Source organism: Schistocerca cancellata, unplaced genomic scaffold (genome assembly GCF_023864275.1).
Source record: "Schistocerca cancellata isolate TAMUIC-IGC-003103 unplaced genomic scaffold, iqSchCanc2.1 HiC_scaffold_1144, whole genome shotgun sequence".
Taxonomy (NCBI): Eukaryota; Metazoa; Arthropoda; class Insecta; order Orthoptera; family Acrididae; genus Schistocerca; species Schistocerca cancellata.
The window spans coordinates 4,100,006-4,114,871 of NW_026047143.1; the positions used below are offsets into that span (position 1 = coordinate 4,100,006).

The window sequence follows — 14,866 nt, forward strand, 5'->3', positions numbered from 1 at the left end:
AAGGAATAAATTCGTGGTTACAAATCAAATTTGGAACTCTACACTCCTACACATCAATAGGCGGTGACGTATTTCAGAAATCACCTGCTGATTCGTACTGTTTTGTCGTTTTCAAAGTCTTCTTGGCAAACTTGGTTAGCACATTCTCCCTCAAACTGAGTTAATTACTGCATTTTCGTACCATTACAGTAGTTTAAAAGGCTTAAGGAAGCATCTTTGTCACAACAGAAAGGTAGTTTGAAAATTGGGCTGGCGACATAACAAAAAAAAAAAGAAAAGGAAGGGAGCCAACAGCACCCGGGTTTCCCAGGCGGTCACCCATCCAAGTACTAGCCGGGCCCGATGATGCTTAACTTCGGTGATTGGACGAGAACCGGTGTATTCATTATGGTATGGCCGTTGGCGCTCATCTAATGTAGGAGCACGGCAGAATTCGCGTTCGGCTTTTCTCCCAACACACAAAATGTTAGTTTTCGGCCGCATTTGACGAAAGCGCTTCCTTCCGCAACCGCCAGTTCCTCGAGGACGGCGCGGGGAGGCGCGCCCGGTGTCCCAGCAGAGCGACGGCCGAATTGGCGGGCGCACCGCCGCGTGTGTGAGACGCACTGCTGCTCGTTGCACCCCCTGTCATTCGCTGGGCGCGTGCAGCCTTCGACACTAGCGGAGGACGCATCTTGTCCCTGGTGTTCAGCGGAGGGCCTGTGCGGGGTGTGGCAGTATCGTGCTGGAGGGCGCCACTGGTAGCGATGTGGGCTTCCTCGCTTCGCCTCGCCTCACACCAGGTGTCTGCGTAGTTTGCAGTGCATTCGCACCATTCCTATCCCTGTCCCTGTCCCCGTCCCGACTTGTCCCGACTCTGCTCGACTGCCGCTCGCTGCCGCTCGGGTCGTGGTCCATATGACAGCGCAAGCACGACAAACGTCTGCGGGACGAGACGAGACGAGACGAGACGAGACGACTAAGGAATAAATTCGTGGTTACAAATCAAATTTGGAACTCTACACTCCTACACAACAATAGGCGGTGACGTATTTCAGAAATCACCTGCCGATTCGTACTGTTTTGTCGTTTTCAAAGTCTTCTTGGCAAACTTGGTTAGCACATTCTCCCTCAAACTGAGTTATCTACTGCATTTTCGTACCAGTACAGTAGTTTAAAAGGCTTAAGGAAGCATCTTTGTCACAACAGAAAGGTAGTTTGAAAATTGGGCTGGCGACATAACAAAAAAAAAAGAAAAGGAAGGGAGCCAACAGCACCCGGGTTTCCCAGGCGGTCACCCATCCAAGTACTAGCCGGGCCCGATGATGCTTAACTTCGGTGATTGGACGAGAACCGGTGTATTCATTATGGTATGGCCGTTGGCGCTCATCTAATGTAGGAGCACGGCAGAATTCGCGTTCGGCTTTTCTCCCAACACACAAAATGTTAGTTTTCGGCCGCATTTGACGAAAGCGCTTCCTTCCGCAACCGCCAGTTCCTCGAGGACGGCGCGGGGAGGCGCGCCCGGTGTCCCAGCAGAGCGACGGCCGAATTGGCGGGCGCACCGCCGCGTGTGTGAGACGCACTGCTGCTCGTTGCACCCCCTGTCATTCGCTGGGCGCGTGCAGCCTTCGACACTAGCGGAGGACGCATCTTGTCCCTGGTGTTCAGCGGAGGGCCTGTGCGGGGTGTGGCAGTATCGTGCTGGAGGGCGCCACTGGTAGCGATGTGGGCTTCCTCGCTTCGCCTCGCCTCACACCAGGTGTCTGCGTAGTTTGCAGTGCATTCGCACCATTCCTATCCCTGTCCCTGTCCCCGTCCCGACTTGTCCCGACTTTGCTCGACTGCCGCTCGCTGCCGCTCGGGTCGTGGTCCATATGACAGCGCAAGCACGACAAACGTCTGCGGGACGAGACGAGACGAGACGAGACGAGACGACTAAGGAATAAATTCGTGGTTACAAATCAAATTTGGAACTCTACACTCCTACACAACAATAGGCGGTGACGTATTTCAGAAATCACCTGCCGATTCGTACTGTTTTGTCGTTTTCAAAGTCTTCTTGGCAAACTTGGTTAGCACATTCTCCCTCAAACTGAGTTAACTACTGCATTTTCGTACCAGTACAGTAGTTTAAAAGGCTTAAGGAAGCATCTTTGTCACAACAGAAAGGTAGTTTGAAAATTGGGCTGGCGACATAACAAAAAAAAAGAAAAGGAAGGGAGCCAACAGCACCCGGGTTTCCCAGGCGGTCACCCATCCAAGTACTAGCCGGGCCCGATGATGCTTAACTTCGGTGATCGGACGAGAACCGGTGTATTCATCATGGTATGGCCGTTGGCGCTCATCTAATGTAGGAGCACGGCAGAATTCGCGTTCGGCTTTTCTCCCAACACACAAAATGTTAGTTTTCGGCCGCATTTGACGAAAGCGCTTCCTTCCGCAACCGCCAGTTCCTCGAGGACGGCGCGGGGAGGCGCGCCCGGCGTCCCAGCAGAGCGACGGCCGAATTGGCGGGCGCACCGCCGCGTGTGTGAGACGCACTGCTGCTCGTTGCACCCCCTGTCATTTGCTGGGCGCGTGCAGCCTTCGACACTAGCGGAGGACGCATCTTGTCCCTGGTGTTCAGCGGAGGGCCTGTGCGGGGTGTGGCATTATCGTGCTGGAGGGCGCCACTGGTAGCGATGTGGGCTTCCTCGCTTCGCCTCGCCTCACACCAGGTGTCTGCGTAGTTTGCAGTGCATTCGCACCATTCCTATCCCTGTCCCTGTCCCCGTCCCGACTTGTCCCGACTCTGCTCGACTGCCGCTCGCTGCCGCTCGGGTCGTGGTCCATATGACAGCGCAAGCACGACAAACGTCTGCGGGACGAGACGAGACGAGACGAGACGAGACGACTAAGGAATAAATTCGTGGTTACAAATCAAATTTGGAACTCTACACTCCTACACAACAATAGGCGGTGACGTATTTCAGAAATCACCTGCCGATTCGTACTGTTTTGTCGTTTTCAAAGTCTTCTTGGCAAACTTGGTTAGCACATTCTCCCTCAAACTGAGTTATCTACTGCATTTTCGTACCAGTACAGTAGTTTAAAAGGCTTAAGGAAGCATCTTTGTCACAACAGAAAGGTAGTTTGAAAATTGGGCTGGCGACATAACAAAAAAAAAAAGAAAAGGAAGGGAGCCAACAGCACCCGGGTTTCGCAGGCGGTCACCCATCCAAGTACTAGCCGGGCCCGATGATGCTTAACTTCGGTGATCGGACGAGAACCGGTGTATTCATTATGGTATGGCCGTTGGCGCTCATCTAATGTAGGAGCACGGCAGAATTCGCGTTCGGCTTTTCTCCCAACACACAAAATGTTAGTTTTCGGCCGCATTTGACGAAAGCGCTTCCTTCCGCAACCGCCAGTTCCTCGAGGACGGCGCGGGGAGGCGCGCCCGGTGTCCCAGCAGAGCGACGGCCGAATTGGCGGGCGCACCGCCGCGTGTGTGAGACGCACTGCTGCTCGTTGCACCCCCTGTCATTCGCTGGGCGCGTGCAGCCTTCGACACTAGCGGAGGACGCATCTTGTCCCTGGTGTTCAGCGGAGGGCCTGTGCGGGGTGTGGCAGTATCGTGCTGGAGGGCGCCACTGGTAGCGATGTGGGCTTCCTCGCTTCGCCTCGCCTCACACCAGGTGTCTGCGTAGTTTGCAGTGCATTCGCACCATTCCTATCCCTGTCCCTGTCCCCGTCCCGACTTGTCCCGACTTTGCTCGACTGCCGCTCGCTGCCGCTCGGGTCGTGGTCCATATGACAGCGCAAGCACGACAAACGTCTGCGGGACGAGACGAGACGAGACGAGACGAGACGACTAAGGAATAAATTCGTGGTTACAAATCAAATTTGGAACTCTACACTCCTACACAACAATAGGCGGTGACGTATTTCAGAAATCACCTGCCGATTCGTACTGTTTTGTCGTTTTCAAAGTCTTCTTGGCAAACTTGGTTAGCACATTCTCCCTCAAACTGAGTTAACTACTGCATTTTCGTACCAGTACAGTAGTTTAAAAGGCTTAAGGAAGCATCTTTGTCACAACAGAAAGGTAGTTTGAAAATTGGGCTGGCGACATAACAAAAAAAAAGAAAAGGAAGGGAGCCAACAGCACCCGGGTTTCCCAGGCGGTCACCCATCCAAGTACTAGCCGGGCCCGATGATGCTTAACTTCGGTGATCGGACGAGAACCGGTGTATTCATCATGGTATGGCCGTTGGCGCTCATCTAATGTAGGAGCACGGCAGAATTCGCGTTCGGCTTTTCTCCCAACACACAAAATGTTAGTTTTCGGCCGCATTTGACGAAAGCGCTTCCTTCCGCAACCGCCAGTTCCTCGAGGACGGCGCGGGGAGGCGCGCCCGGCGTCCCAGCAGAGCGACGGCCGAATTGGCGGGCGCACCGCCGCGTGTGTGAGACGCACTGCTGCTCGTTGCACCCCCTGTCATTTGCTGGGCGCGTGCAGCCTTCGACACTAGCGGAGGACGCATCTTGTCCCTGGTGTTCAGCGGAGGGCCTGTGCGGGGTGTGGCATTATCGTGCTGGAGGGCGCCACTGGTAGCGATGTGGGCTTCCTCGCTTCGCCTCGCCTCACACCAGGTGTCTGCGTAGTTTGCAGTGCATTCGCACCATTCCTATCCCTGTCCCTGTCCCCGTCCCGACTTGTCCCGACTCTGCTCGACTGCCGCTCGCTGCCGCTCGGGTCGTGGTCCATATGACAGCGCAAGCACGACAAACGTCTGCGGGACGAGACGAGACGAGACGAGACGAGACGACTAAGGAATAAATTCGTGGTTACAAATCAAATTTGGAACTCTACACTCCTACACAACAATAGGCGGTGACGTATTTCAGAAATCACCTGCCGATTCGTACTGTTTTGTCGTTTTCAAAGTCTTCTTGGCAAACTTGGTTAGCACATTCTCCCTCAAACTGAGTTAACTACTGCATTTTCGTACCAGTACAGTAGTTTAAAAGGCTTAAGGAAGCATCTTTGTCACAACAGAAAGGTAGTTTGAAAATTGGGCTGGCGACATAACAAAAAAAAAGAAAAGGAAGGGAGCCAACAGCACCCGGGTTTCCCAGGCGGTCACCCATCCAAGTACTAGCCGGGCCCGATGATGCTTAACTTCGGTGATCGGACGAGAACCGGTGTATTCATCATGGTATGGCCGTTGGCGCTCATCTAATGTAGGAGCACGGCAGAATTCGCGTTCGGCTTTTCTCCCAACACACAAAATGTTAGTTTTCGGCCGCATTTGACGAAAGCGCTTCCTTCCGCAACCGCCAGTTCCTCGAGGACGGCGCGGGGAGGCGCGCCCGGCGTCCCAGCAGAGCGACGGCCGAATTGGCGGGCGCACCGCCGCGTGTGTGAGACGCACTGCTGCTCGTTGCACCCCCTGTCATTTGCTGGGCGCGTGCAGCCTTCGACACTAGCGGAGGACGCATCTTGTCCCTGGTGTTCAGCGGAGGGCCTGTGCGGGGTGTGGCATTATCGTGCTGGAGGGCGCCACTGGTAGCGATGTGGGCTTCCTCGCTTCGCCTCGCCTCACACCAGGTGTCTGCGTAGTTTGCAGTGCATTCGCACCATTCCTATCCCTGTCCCTGTCCCCGTCCCGACTTGTCCCGACTCTGCTCGACTGCCGCTCGCTGCCGCTCGGGTCGTGGTCCATATGACAGCGCAAGCACGACAAACGTCTGCGGGACGAGACGAGACGAGACGAGACGAGACGACTAAGGAATAAATTCGTGGTTACAAATCAAATTTGGAACTCTACACTCCTACACAACAATAGGCGGTGACGTATTTCAGAAATCACCTGCCGATTCGTACTGTTTTGTCGTTTTCAAAGTCTTCTTGGCAAACTTGGTTAGCACATTCTCCCTCAAACTGAGTTAACTACTGCATTTTCGTACCAGTACAGTAGTTTAAAAGGCTTAAGGAAGCATCTTTGTCACAACAGAAAGGTAGTTTGAAAATTGGGCTGGCGACATAACAAAAAAAAAGAAAAGGAAGGGAGCCAACAGCACCCGGGTTTCCCAGGCGGTCACCCATCCAAGTACTAGCCGGGCCCGATGATGCTTAACTTCGGTGATCGGACGAGAACCGGTGTATTCATCATGGTATGGCCGTTGGCGCTCATCTAATGTAGGAGCACGGCAGAATTCGCGTTCGGCTTTTCTCCCAACACACAAAATGTTAGTTTTCGGCCGCATTTGACGAAAGCGCTTCCTTCCGCAACCGCCAGTTCCTCGAGGACGGCGCGGGGAGGCGCGCCCGGCGTCCCAGCAGAGCGACGGCCGAATTGGCGGGCGCACCGCCGCGTGTGTGAGACGCACTGCTGCTCGTTGCACCCCCTGTCATTTGCTGGGCGCGTGCAGCCTTCGACACTAGCGGAGGACGCATCTTGTCCCTGGTGTTCAGCGGAGGGCCTGTGCGGGGTGTGGCATTATCGTGCTGGAGGGCGCCACTGGTAGCGATGTGGGCTTCCTCGCTTCGCCTCGCCTCACACCAGGTGTCTGCGTAGTTTGCAGTGCATTCGCACCATTCCTATCCCTGTCCCTGTCCCCGTCCCGACTTGTCCCGACTCTGCTCGACTGCCGCTCGCTGCCGCTCGGGTCGTGGTCCATATGACAGCGCAAGCACGACAAACGTCTGCGGGACGAGACGAGACGAGACGAGACGAGACGACTAAGGAATAAATTCGTGGTTACAAATCAAATTTGGAACTCTACACTCCTACACAACAATAGGCGGTGACGTATTTCAGAAATCACCTGCCGATTCGTACTGTTTTGTCGTTTTCAAAGTCTTCTTGGCAAACTTGGTTAGCACATTCTCCCTCAAACTGAGTTATCTACTGCATTTTCGTACCAGTACAGTAGTTTAAAAGGCTTAAGGAAGCATCTTTGTCACAACAGAAAGGTAGTTTGAAAATTGGGCTGGCGACATAACAAAAAAAAAAAGAAAAGGAAGGGAGCCAACAGCACCCGGGTTTCGCAGGCGGTCACCCATCCAAGTACTAGCCGGGCCCGATGATGCTTAACTTCGGTGATCGGACGAGAACCGGTGTATTCATTATGGTATGGCCGTTGGCGCTCATCTAATGTAGGAGCACGGCAGAATTCGCGTTCGGCTTTTCTCCCAACACACAAAATGTTAGTTTTCGGCCGCATTTGACGAAAGCGCTTCCTTCCGCAACCGCCAGTTCCTCGAGGACGGCGCGGGGAGGCGCGCCCGGTGTCCCAGCAGAGCGACGGCCGAATTGGCGGGCGCACCGCCGCGTGTGTGAGACGCACTGCTGCTCGTTGCACCCCCTGTCATTCGCTGGGCGCGTGCAGCCTTCGACACTAGCGGAGGACGCATCTTGTCCCTGGTGTTCAGCGGAGGGCCTGTGCGGGGTGTGGCAGTATCGTGCTGGAGGGCGCCACTGGTAGCGATGTGGGCTTCCTCGCTTCGCCTCGCCTCACACCAGGTGTCTGCGTAGTTTGCAGTGCATTCGCACCATTCCTATCCCTGTCCCTGTCCCCGTCCCGACTTGTCCCGACTTTGCTCGACTGCCGCTCGCTGCCGCTCGGGTCGTGGTCCATATGACAGCGCAAGCACGACAAACGTCTGCGGGACGAGACGAGACGAGACGAGACGAGACGACTAAGGAATAAATTCGTGGTTACAAATCAAATTTGGAACTCTACACTCCTACACAACAATAGGCGGTGACGTATTTCAGAAATCACCTGCCGATTCGTACTGTTTTGTCGTTTTCAAAGTCTTCTTGGCAAACTTGGTTAGCACATTCTCCCTCAAACTGAGTTAACTACTGCATTTTCGTACCAGTACAGTAGTTTAAAAGGCTTAAGGAAGCATCTTTGTCACAACAGAAAGGTAGTTTGAAAATTGGGCTGGCGACATAACAAAAAAAAAGAAAAGGAAGGGAGCCAACAGCACCCGGGTTTCCCAGGCGGTCACCCATCCAAGTACTAGCCGGGCCCGATGATGCTTAACTTCGGTGATCGGACGAGAACCGGTGTATTCATCATGGTATGGCCGTTGGCGCTCATCTAATGTAGGAGCACGGCAGAATTCGCGTTCGGCTTTTCTCCCAACACACAAAATGTTAGTTTTCGGCCGCATTTGACGAAAGCGCTTCCTTCCGCAACCGCCAGTTCCTCGAGGACGGCGCGGGGAGGCGCGCCCGGCGTCCCAGCAGAGCGACGGCCGAATTGGCGGGCGCACCGCCGCGTGTGTGAGACGCACTGCTGCTCGTTGCACCCCCTGTCATTTGCTGGGCGCGTGCAGCCTTCGACACTAGCGGAGGACGCATCTTGTCCCTGGTGTTCAGCGGAGGGCCTGTGCGGGGTGTGGCATTATCGTGCTGGAGGGCGCCACTGGTAGCGATGTGGGCTTCCTCGCTTCGCCTCGCCTCACACCAGGTGTCTGCGTAGTTTGCAGTGCATTCGCACCATTCCTATCCCTGTCCCTGTCCCCGTCCCGACTTGTCCCGACTCTGCTCGACTGCCGCTCGCTGCCGCTCGGGTCGTGGTCCATATGACAGCGCAAGCACGACAAACGTCTGCGGGACGAGACGAGACGAGACGAGACGAGACGACTAAGGAATAAATTCGTGGTTACAAATCAAATTTGGAACTCTACACTCCTACACAACAATAGGCGGTGACGTATTTCAGAAATCACCTGCCGATTCGTACTGTTTTGTCGTTTTCAAAGTCTTCTTGGCAAACTTGGTTAGCACATTCTCCCTCAAACTGAGTTAACTACTGCATTTTCGTACCAGTACAGTAGTTTAAAAGGCTTAAGGAAGCATCTTTGTCACAACAGAAAGGTAGTTTGAAAATTGGGCTGGCGACATAACAAAAAAAAAGAAAAGGAAGGGAGCCAACAGCACCCGGGTTTCCCAGGCGGTCACCCATCCAAGTACTAGCCGGGCCCGATGATGCTTAACTTCGGTGATCGGACGAGAACCGGTGTATTCATCATGGTATGGCCGTTGGCGCTCATCTAATGTAGGAGCACGGCAGAATTCGCGTTCGGCTTTTCTCCCAACACACAAAATGTTAGTTTTCGGCCGCATTTGACGAAAGCGCTTCCTTCCGCAACCGCCAGTTCCTCGAGGACGGCGCGGGGAGGCGCGCCCGGCGTCCCAGCAGAGCGACGGCCGAATTGGCGGGCGCACCGCCGCGTGTGTGAGACGCACTGCTGCTCGTTGCACCCCCTGTCATTTGCTGGGCGCGTGCAGCCTTCGACACTAGCGGAGGACGCATCTTGTCCCTGGTGTTCAGCGGAGGGCCTGTGCGGGGTGTGGCATTATCGTGCTGGAGGGCGCCACTGGTAGCGATGTGGGCTTCCTCGCTTCGCCTCGCCTCACACCAGGTGTCTGCGTAGTTTGCAGTGCATTCGCACCATTCCTATCCCTGTCCCTGTCCCCGTCCCGACTTGTCCCGACTCTGCTCGACTGCCGCTCGCTGCCGCTCGGGTCGTGGTCCATATGACAGCGCAAGCACGACAAACGTCTGCGGGACGAGACGAGACGAGACGAGACGAGACGACTAAGGAATAAATTCGTGGTTACAAATCAAATTTGGAACTCTACACTCCTACACAACAATAGGCGGTGACGTATTTCAGAAATCACCTGCCGATTCGTACTGTTTTGTCGTTTTCAAAGTCTTCTTGGCAAACTTGGTTAGCACATTCTCCCTCAAACTGAGTTATCTACTGCATTTTCGTACCAGTACAGTAGTTTAAAAGGCTTAAGGAAGCATCTTTGTCACAACAGAAAGGTAGTTTGAAAATTGGGCTGGCGACATAACAAAAAAAAAAGAAAAGGAAGGGAGCCAACAGCACCCGGGTTTCCCAGGCGGTCACCCATCCAAGTACTAGCCGGGCCCGATGATGCTTAACTTCGGTGATTGGACGAGAACCGGTGTATTCATTATGGTATGGCCGTTGGCGCTCATCTAATGTAGGAGCACGGCAGAATTCGCGTTCGGCTTTTCTCCCAACACACAAAATGTTAGTTTTCGGCCGCATTTGACGAAAGCGCTTCCTTCCGCAACCGCCAGTTCCTCGAGGACGGCGCGGGGAGGCGCGCCCGGTGTCCCAGCAGAGCGACGGCCGAATTGGCGGGCGCACCGCCGCGTGTGTGAGACGCACTGCTGCTCGTTGCACCCCCTGTCATTCGCTGGGCGCGTGCAGCCTTCGACACTAGCGGAGGACGCATCTTGTCCCTGGTGTTCAGCGGAGGGCCTGTGCGGGGTGTGGCAGTATCGTGCTGGAGGGCGCCACTGGTAGCGATGTGGGCTTCCTCGCTTCGCCTCGCCTCACACCAGGTGTCTGCGTAGTTTGCAGTGCATTCGCACCATTCCTATCCCTGTCCCTGTCCCCGTCCCGACTTGTCCCGACTTTGCTCGACTGCCGCTCGCTGCCGCTCGGGTCGTGGTCCATATGACAGCGCAAGCACGACAAACGTCTGCGGGACGAGACGAGACGAGACGAGACGAGACGACTAAGGAATAAATTCGTGGTTACAAATCAAATTTGGAACTCTACACTCCTACACAACAATAGGCGGTGACGTATTTCAGAAATCACCTGCCGATTCGTACTGTTTTGTCGTTTTCAAAGTCTTCTTGGCAAACTTGGTTAGCACATTCTCCCTCAAACTGAGTTAACTACTGCATTTTCGTACCAGTACAGTAGTTTAAAAGGCTTAAGGAAGCATCTTTGTCACAACAGAAAGGTAGTTTGAAAATTGGGCTGGCGACATAACAAAAAAAAAGAAAAGGAAGGGAGCCAACAGCACCCGGGTTTCCCAGGCGGTCACCCATCCAAGTACTAGCCGGGCCCGATGATGCTTAACTTCGGTGATCGGACGAGAACCGGTGTATTCATCATGGTATGGCCGTTGGCGCTCATCTAATGTAGGAGCACGGCAGAATTCGCGTTCGGCTTTTCTCCCAACACACAAAATGTTAGTTTTCGGCCGCATTTGACGAAAGCGCTTCCTTCCGCAACCGCCAGTTCCTCGAGGACGGCGCGGGGAGGCGCGCCCGGCGTCCCAGCAGAGCGACGGCCGAATTGGCGGGCGCACCGCCGCGTGTGTGAGACGCACTGCTGCTCGTTGCACCCCCTGTCATTTGCTGGGCGCGTGCAGCCTTCGACACTAGCGGAGGACGCATCTTGTCCCTGGTGTTCAGCGGAGGGCCTGTGCGGGGTGTGGCATTATCGTGCTGGAGGGCGCCACTGGTAGCGATGTGGGCTTCCTCGCTTCGCCTCGCCTCACACCAGGTGTCTGCGTAGTTTGCAGTGCATTCGCACCATTCCTATCCCTGTCCCTGTCCCCGTCCCGACTTGTCCCGACTCTGCTCGACTGCCGCTCGCTGCCGCTCGGGTCGTGGTCCATATGACAGCGCAAGCACGACAAACGTCTGCGGGACGAGACGAGACGAGACGAGACGAGACGACTAAGGAATAAATTCGTGGTTACAAATCAAATTTGGAACTCTACACTCCTACACAACAATAGGCGGTGACGTATTTCAGAAATCACCTGCCGATTCGTACTGTTTTGTCGTTTTCAAAGTCTTCTTGGCAAACTTGGTTAGCACATTCTCCCTCAAACTGAGTTATCTACTGCATTTTCGTACCAGTACAGTAGTTTAAAAGGCTTAAGGAAGCATCTTTGTCACAACAGAAAGGTAGTTTGAAAATTGGGCTGGCGACATAACAAAAAAAAAAGAAAAGGAAGGGAGCCAACAGCACCCGGGTTTCCCAGGCGGTCACCCATCCAAGTACTAGCCGGGCCCGATGATGCTTAACTTCGGTGATCGGACGAGAACCGGTGTATTCATTATGGTATGGCCGTTGGCGCTCATCTAATGTAGGAGCACGGCAGAATTCGCGTTCGGCTTTTCTCCCAACACACAAAATGTTAGTTTTCGGCCGCATTTGACGAAAGCGCTTCCTTCCGCAACCGCCAGTTCCTCGAGGACGGCGCGGGGAGGCGCGCCCGGTGTCCCAGCAGAGCGACGGCCGAATTGGCGGGCGCACCGCCGCGTGTGTGAGACGCACTGCTGCTCGTTGCACCCCCTGTCATTCGCTGGGCGCGTGCAGCCTTCGACACTAGCGGAGGACGCATCTTGTCCCTGGTGTTCAGCGGAGGGCCTGTGCGGGGTGTGGCAGTATCGTGCTGGAGGGCGCCACTGGTAGCGATGTGGGCTTCCTCGCTTCGCCTCGCCTCACACCAGGTGTCTGCGTAGTTTGCAGTGCATTCGCACCATTCCTATCCCTGTCCCTGTCCCCGTCCCGACTTGTCCCGACTTTGCTCGACTGCCGCTCGCTGCCGCTCGGGTCGTGGTCCATATGACAGCGCAAGCACGACAAACGTCTGCGGGACGAGACGAGACGAGACGAGACGAGACGACTAAGGAATAAATTCGTGGTTACAAATCAAATTTGGAACTCTACACTCCTACACAACAATAGGCGGTGACGTATTTCAGAAATCACCTGCCGATTCGTACTGTTTTGTCGTTTTCAAAGTCTTCTTGGCAAACTTGGTTAGCACATTCTCCCTCAAACTGAGTTAACTACTGCATTTTCGTACCAGTACAGTAGTTTAAAAGGCTTAAGGAAGCATCTTTGCACAACAGAAAGGTAGTTTGAAAATTGGGCAGGCGACATAACAAAAAAAAAGAAAAGGAAGGGAGCCAACAGCACCCGGGTTTCCCAGGCGGTCACCCATCCAAGTACTAGCCGGGCCCGATGATGCTTAACTTCGGTGATCGGACGAGAACCGGTGTATTCATCATGGTATGGCCGTTGGCGCTCATCTAATGTAGGAGCACGGCAGAATTCGCGTTCGGCTTTTCTCCCAACACACAAAATGTTAGTTTTCGGCCGCATTTGACGAAAGCGCTTCCTTCCGCAACCGCCAGTTCCTCGAGGACGGCGCGGGGAGGCGCGCCCGGCGTCCCAGCAGAGCGACGGCCGAATTGGCGGGCGCACCGCCGCGTGTGTGAGACGCACTGCTGCTCGTTGCACCCCCTGTCATTTGCTGGGCGCGTGCAGCCTTCGACACTAGCGGAGGACGCATCTTGTCCCTGGTGTTCAGCGGAGGGCCTGTGCGGGGTGTGGCATTATCGTGCTGGAGGGCGCCACTGGTAGCGATGTGGGCTTCCTCGCTTCGCCTCGCCTCACACCAGGTGTCTGCGTAGTTTGCAGTGCATTCGCACCATTCCTATCCCTGTCCCTGTCCCCGTCCCGACTTGTCCCGACTCTGCTCGACTGCCGCTCGCTGCCGCTCGGGTCGTGGTCCATATGACAGCGCAAGCACGACAAACGTCTGCGGGACGAGACGAGACGAGACGAGACGAGACGACTAAGGAATAAATTCGTGGTTACAAATCAAATTTGGAACTCTACACTCCTACACAACAATAGGCGGTGACGTATTTCAGAAATCACCTGCCGATTCGTACTGTTTTGTCGTTTTCAAAGTCTTCTTGGCAAACTTGGTTAGCACATTCTCCCTCAAACTGAGTTAACTACTGCATTTTCGTACCAGTACAGTAGTTTAAAAGGCTTAAGGAAGCATCTTTGTCACAACAGAAAGGTAGTTTGAAAATTGGGCTGGCGACATAACAAAAAAAAAGAAAAGGAAGGGAGCCAACAGCACCCGGGTTTCCCAGGCGGTCACCCATCCAAGTACTAGCCGGGCCCGATGATGCTTAACTTCGGTGATCGGACGAGAACCGGTGTATTCATTATGGTATGGCCGTTGGCGCTCATCTAATGTAGGAGCACGGCAGAATTCGCGTTCGGCTTTTCTCCCAACACACAAAATGTTAGTTTTCGGCCGCATTTGACGAAAGCGCTTCCTTCCGCAACCGCCAGTTCCTCGAGGACGGCGCGGGGAGGCGCGCCCGGTGTCCCAGCAGAGCGACGGCCGAATTGGCGGGCGCACCCCCGCGTGTGTGAGACGCACTGCTGCTCGTTGCACCCCCTGTCATTCGCTGGGCGCGTGCAGCCTTCGACACTAGCGGAGGACGCATCTTGTCCCTGGTGTTCAGCGGAGGGCCTGTGCGGGGTGTGGCAGTATCGTGCTGGAGGGCGCCACTGGTAGCGATGTGGGCTTCCTCGCTTCGCCTCGCCTCACACCAGGTGTCTGCGTAGTTTGCAGTGCATTCGCACCATTCCTATCCCTGTCCCTGTCCCCGTCCCGACTTGTCCCGACTTTGCTCGACTGCCGCTCGCTGCCGCTCGGGTCGTGGTCCATATGACAGCGCAAGCACGACAAACGTCTGCGGGACGAGACGAGACGAGACGAGACGAGACGACTAAGGAATAAATTCGTGGTTACAAATCAAATTTGGAACTCTACACTCCTACACAACAATAGGCGGTGACGTATTTCAGAAATCACCTGCCGATTCGTACTGTTTTGTCGTTTTCAAAGTCTTCTTGGCAAACTTGGTTAGCACATTCTCCCTCAAACTGAGTTAACTACTGCATTTTCGTACCAGTACAGTAGTTTAAAAGGCTTAAGGAAGCATCTTTGTCACAACAGAAAGGTAGTTTGAAAATTGGGCTGGCGACATAACAAAAAAAAAGAAAAGGAAGGGAGCCAACAGCACCCGGGTTTCCCAGGCGGTCACCCATCCAAGTACTAGCCGGGCCCGATGATGCTTAACTTCGGTGATCGGACGAGAACCGGTGTATTCATCATGGTATGGCCGTTGGCGCTCATCTAATGTAGGAGCACGGCAGAATTCGCGTTCGGCTTTTCTCCCAACACACAAAATGTTAGTTTTCGGCCGCATTTGACGA

At 54.5% G+C, this 14,866-nt stretch overlaps 16 non-coding genes across 16 annotated transcripts; all 16 read right to left on the minus strand.

The window, feature by feature from the left end:
- Window positions 1-285: 285 nt before the first annotated feature.
- Window positions 286-404, minus strand: LOC126159751 (5S ribosomal RNA). The gene has a single exon (XR_007534595.1). It is a non-coding gene; the product is annotated as a 5S ribosomal RNA (ribosomal RNA).
- Window positions 405-1,244: 840 nt separating this feature from the next.
- LOC126159752 (5S ribosomal RNA) lies at window positions 1,245-1,363 on the minus strand. Its single transcript, XR_007534596.1, has one exon. It is a non-coding gene; the product is annotated as a 5S ribosomal RNA (ribosomal RNA).
- Window positions 1,364-2,202: 839 nt separating this feature from the next.
- On the minus strand, window positions 2,203-2,321 carry LOC126159782 (5S ribosomal RNA). Its single transcript, XR_007534620.1, has one exon. It is a non-coding gene; the product is annotated as a 5S ribosomal RNA (ribosomal RNA).
- An 841-nt stretch (window positions 2,322-3,162) lies between these two features.
- LOC126159723 (5S ribosomal RNA) lies at window positions 3,163-3,281 on the minus strand. The gene has a single exon (XR_007534568.1). It is a non-coding gene; the product is annotated as a 5S ribosomal RNA (ribosomal RNA).
- An 839-nt stretch (window positions 3,282-4,120) lies between these two features.
- Window positions 4,121-4,239, minus strand: LOC126159783 (5S ribosomal RNA). Its single transcript, XR_007534621.1, has one exon. It is a non-coding gene; the product is annotated as a 5S ribosomal RNA (ribosomal RNA).
- An 839-nt stretch (window positions 4,240-5,078) lies between these two features.
- Window positions 5,079-5,197, minus strand: LOC126159784 (5S ribosomal RNA). Its single transcript, XR_007534622.1, has one exon. It is a non-coding gene; the product is annotated as a 5S ribosomal RNA (ribosomal RNA).
- Window positions 5,198-6,036: 839 nt separating this feature from the next.
- Window positions 6,037-6,155, minus strand: LOC126159786 (5S ribosomal RNA). Its single transcript, XR_007534623.1, has one exon. It is a non-coding gene; the product is annotated as a 5S ribosomal RNA (ribosomal RNA).
- Window positions 6,156-6,996: 841 nt separating this feature from the next.
- Window positions 6,997-7,115, minus strand: LOC126159724 (5S ribosomal RNA). The gene has a single exon (XR_007534569.1). It is a non-coding gene; the product is annotated as a 5S ribosomal RNA (ribosomal RNA).
- An 839-nt stretch (window positions 7,116-7,954) lies between these two features.
- Window positions 7,955-8,073, minus strand: LOC126159442 (5S ribosomal RNA). The gene has a single exon (XR_007534305.1). It is a non-coding gene; the product is annotated as a 5S ribosomal RNA (ribosomal RNA).
- An 839-nt stretch (window positions 8,074-8,912) lies between these two features.
- On the minus strand, window positions 8,913-9,031 carry LOC126159443 (5S ribosomal RNA). Its single transcript, XR_007534306.1, has one exon. It is a non-coding gene; the product is annotated as a 5S ribosomal RNA (ribosomal RNA).
- Window positions 9,032-9,871: 840 nt separating this feature from the next.
- On the minus strand, window positions 9,872-9,990 carry LOC126159754 (5S ribosomal RNA). The gene has a single exon (XR_007534597.1). It is a non-coding gene; the product is annotated as a 5S ribosomal RNA (ribosomal RNA).
- Window positions 9,991-10,829: 839 nt separating this feature from the next.
- Window positions 10,830-10,948, minus strand: LOC126159444 (5S ribosomal RNA). Its single transcript, XR_007534307.1, has one exon. It is a non-coding gene; the product is annotated as a 5S ribosomal RNA (ribosomal RNA).
- Window positions 10,949-11,788: 840 nt separating this feature from the next.
- On the minus strand, window positions 11,789-11,907 carry LOC126159644 (5S ribosomal RNA). Its single transcript, XR_007534494.1, has one exon. It is a non-coding gene; the product is annotated as a 5S ribosomal RNA (ribosomal RNA).
- An 838-nt stretch (window positions 11,908-12,745) lies between these two features.
- LOC126159445 (5S ribosomal RNA) lies at window positions 12,746-12,864 on the minus strand. Its single transcript, XR_007534308.1, has one exon. It is a non-coding gene; the product is annotated as a 5S ribosomal RNA (ribosomal RNA).
- Window positions 12,865-13,703: 839 nt separating this feature from the next.
- Window positions 13,704-13,822, minus strand: LOC126159645 (5S ribosomal RNA). The gene has a single exon (XR_007534495.1). It is a non-coding gene; the product is annotated as a 5S ribosomal RNA (ribosomal RNA).
- An 839-nt stretch (window positions 13,823-14,661) lies between these two features.
- On the minus strand, window positions 14,662-14,780 carry LOC126159446 (5S ribosomal RNA). Its single transcript, XR_007534309.1, has one exon. It is a non-coding gene; the product is annotated as a 5S ribosomal RNA (ribosomal RNA).
- Between the last annotated feature and the right edge of the window lie 86 nt (window positions 14,781-14,866).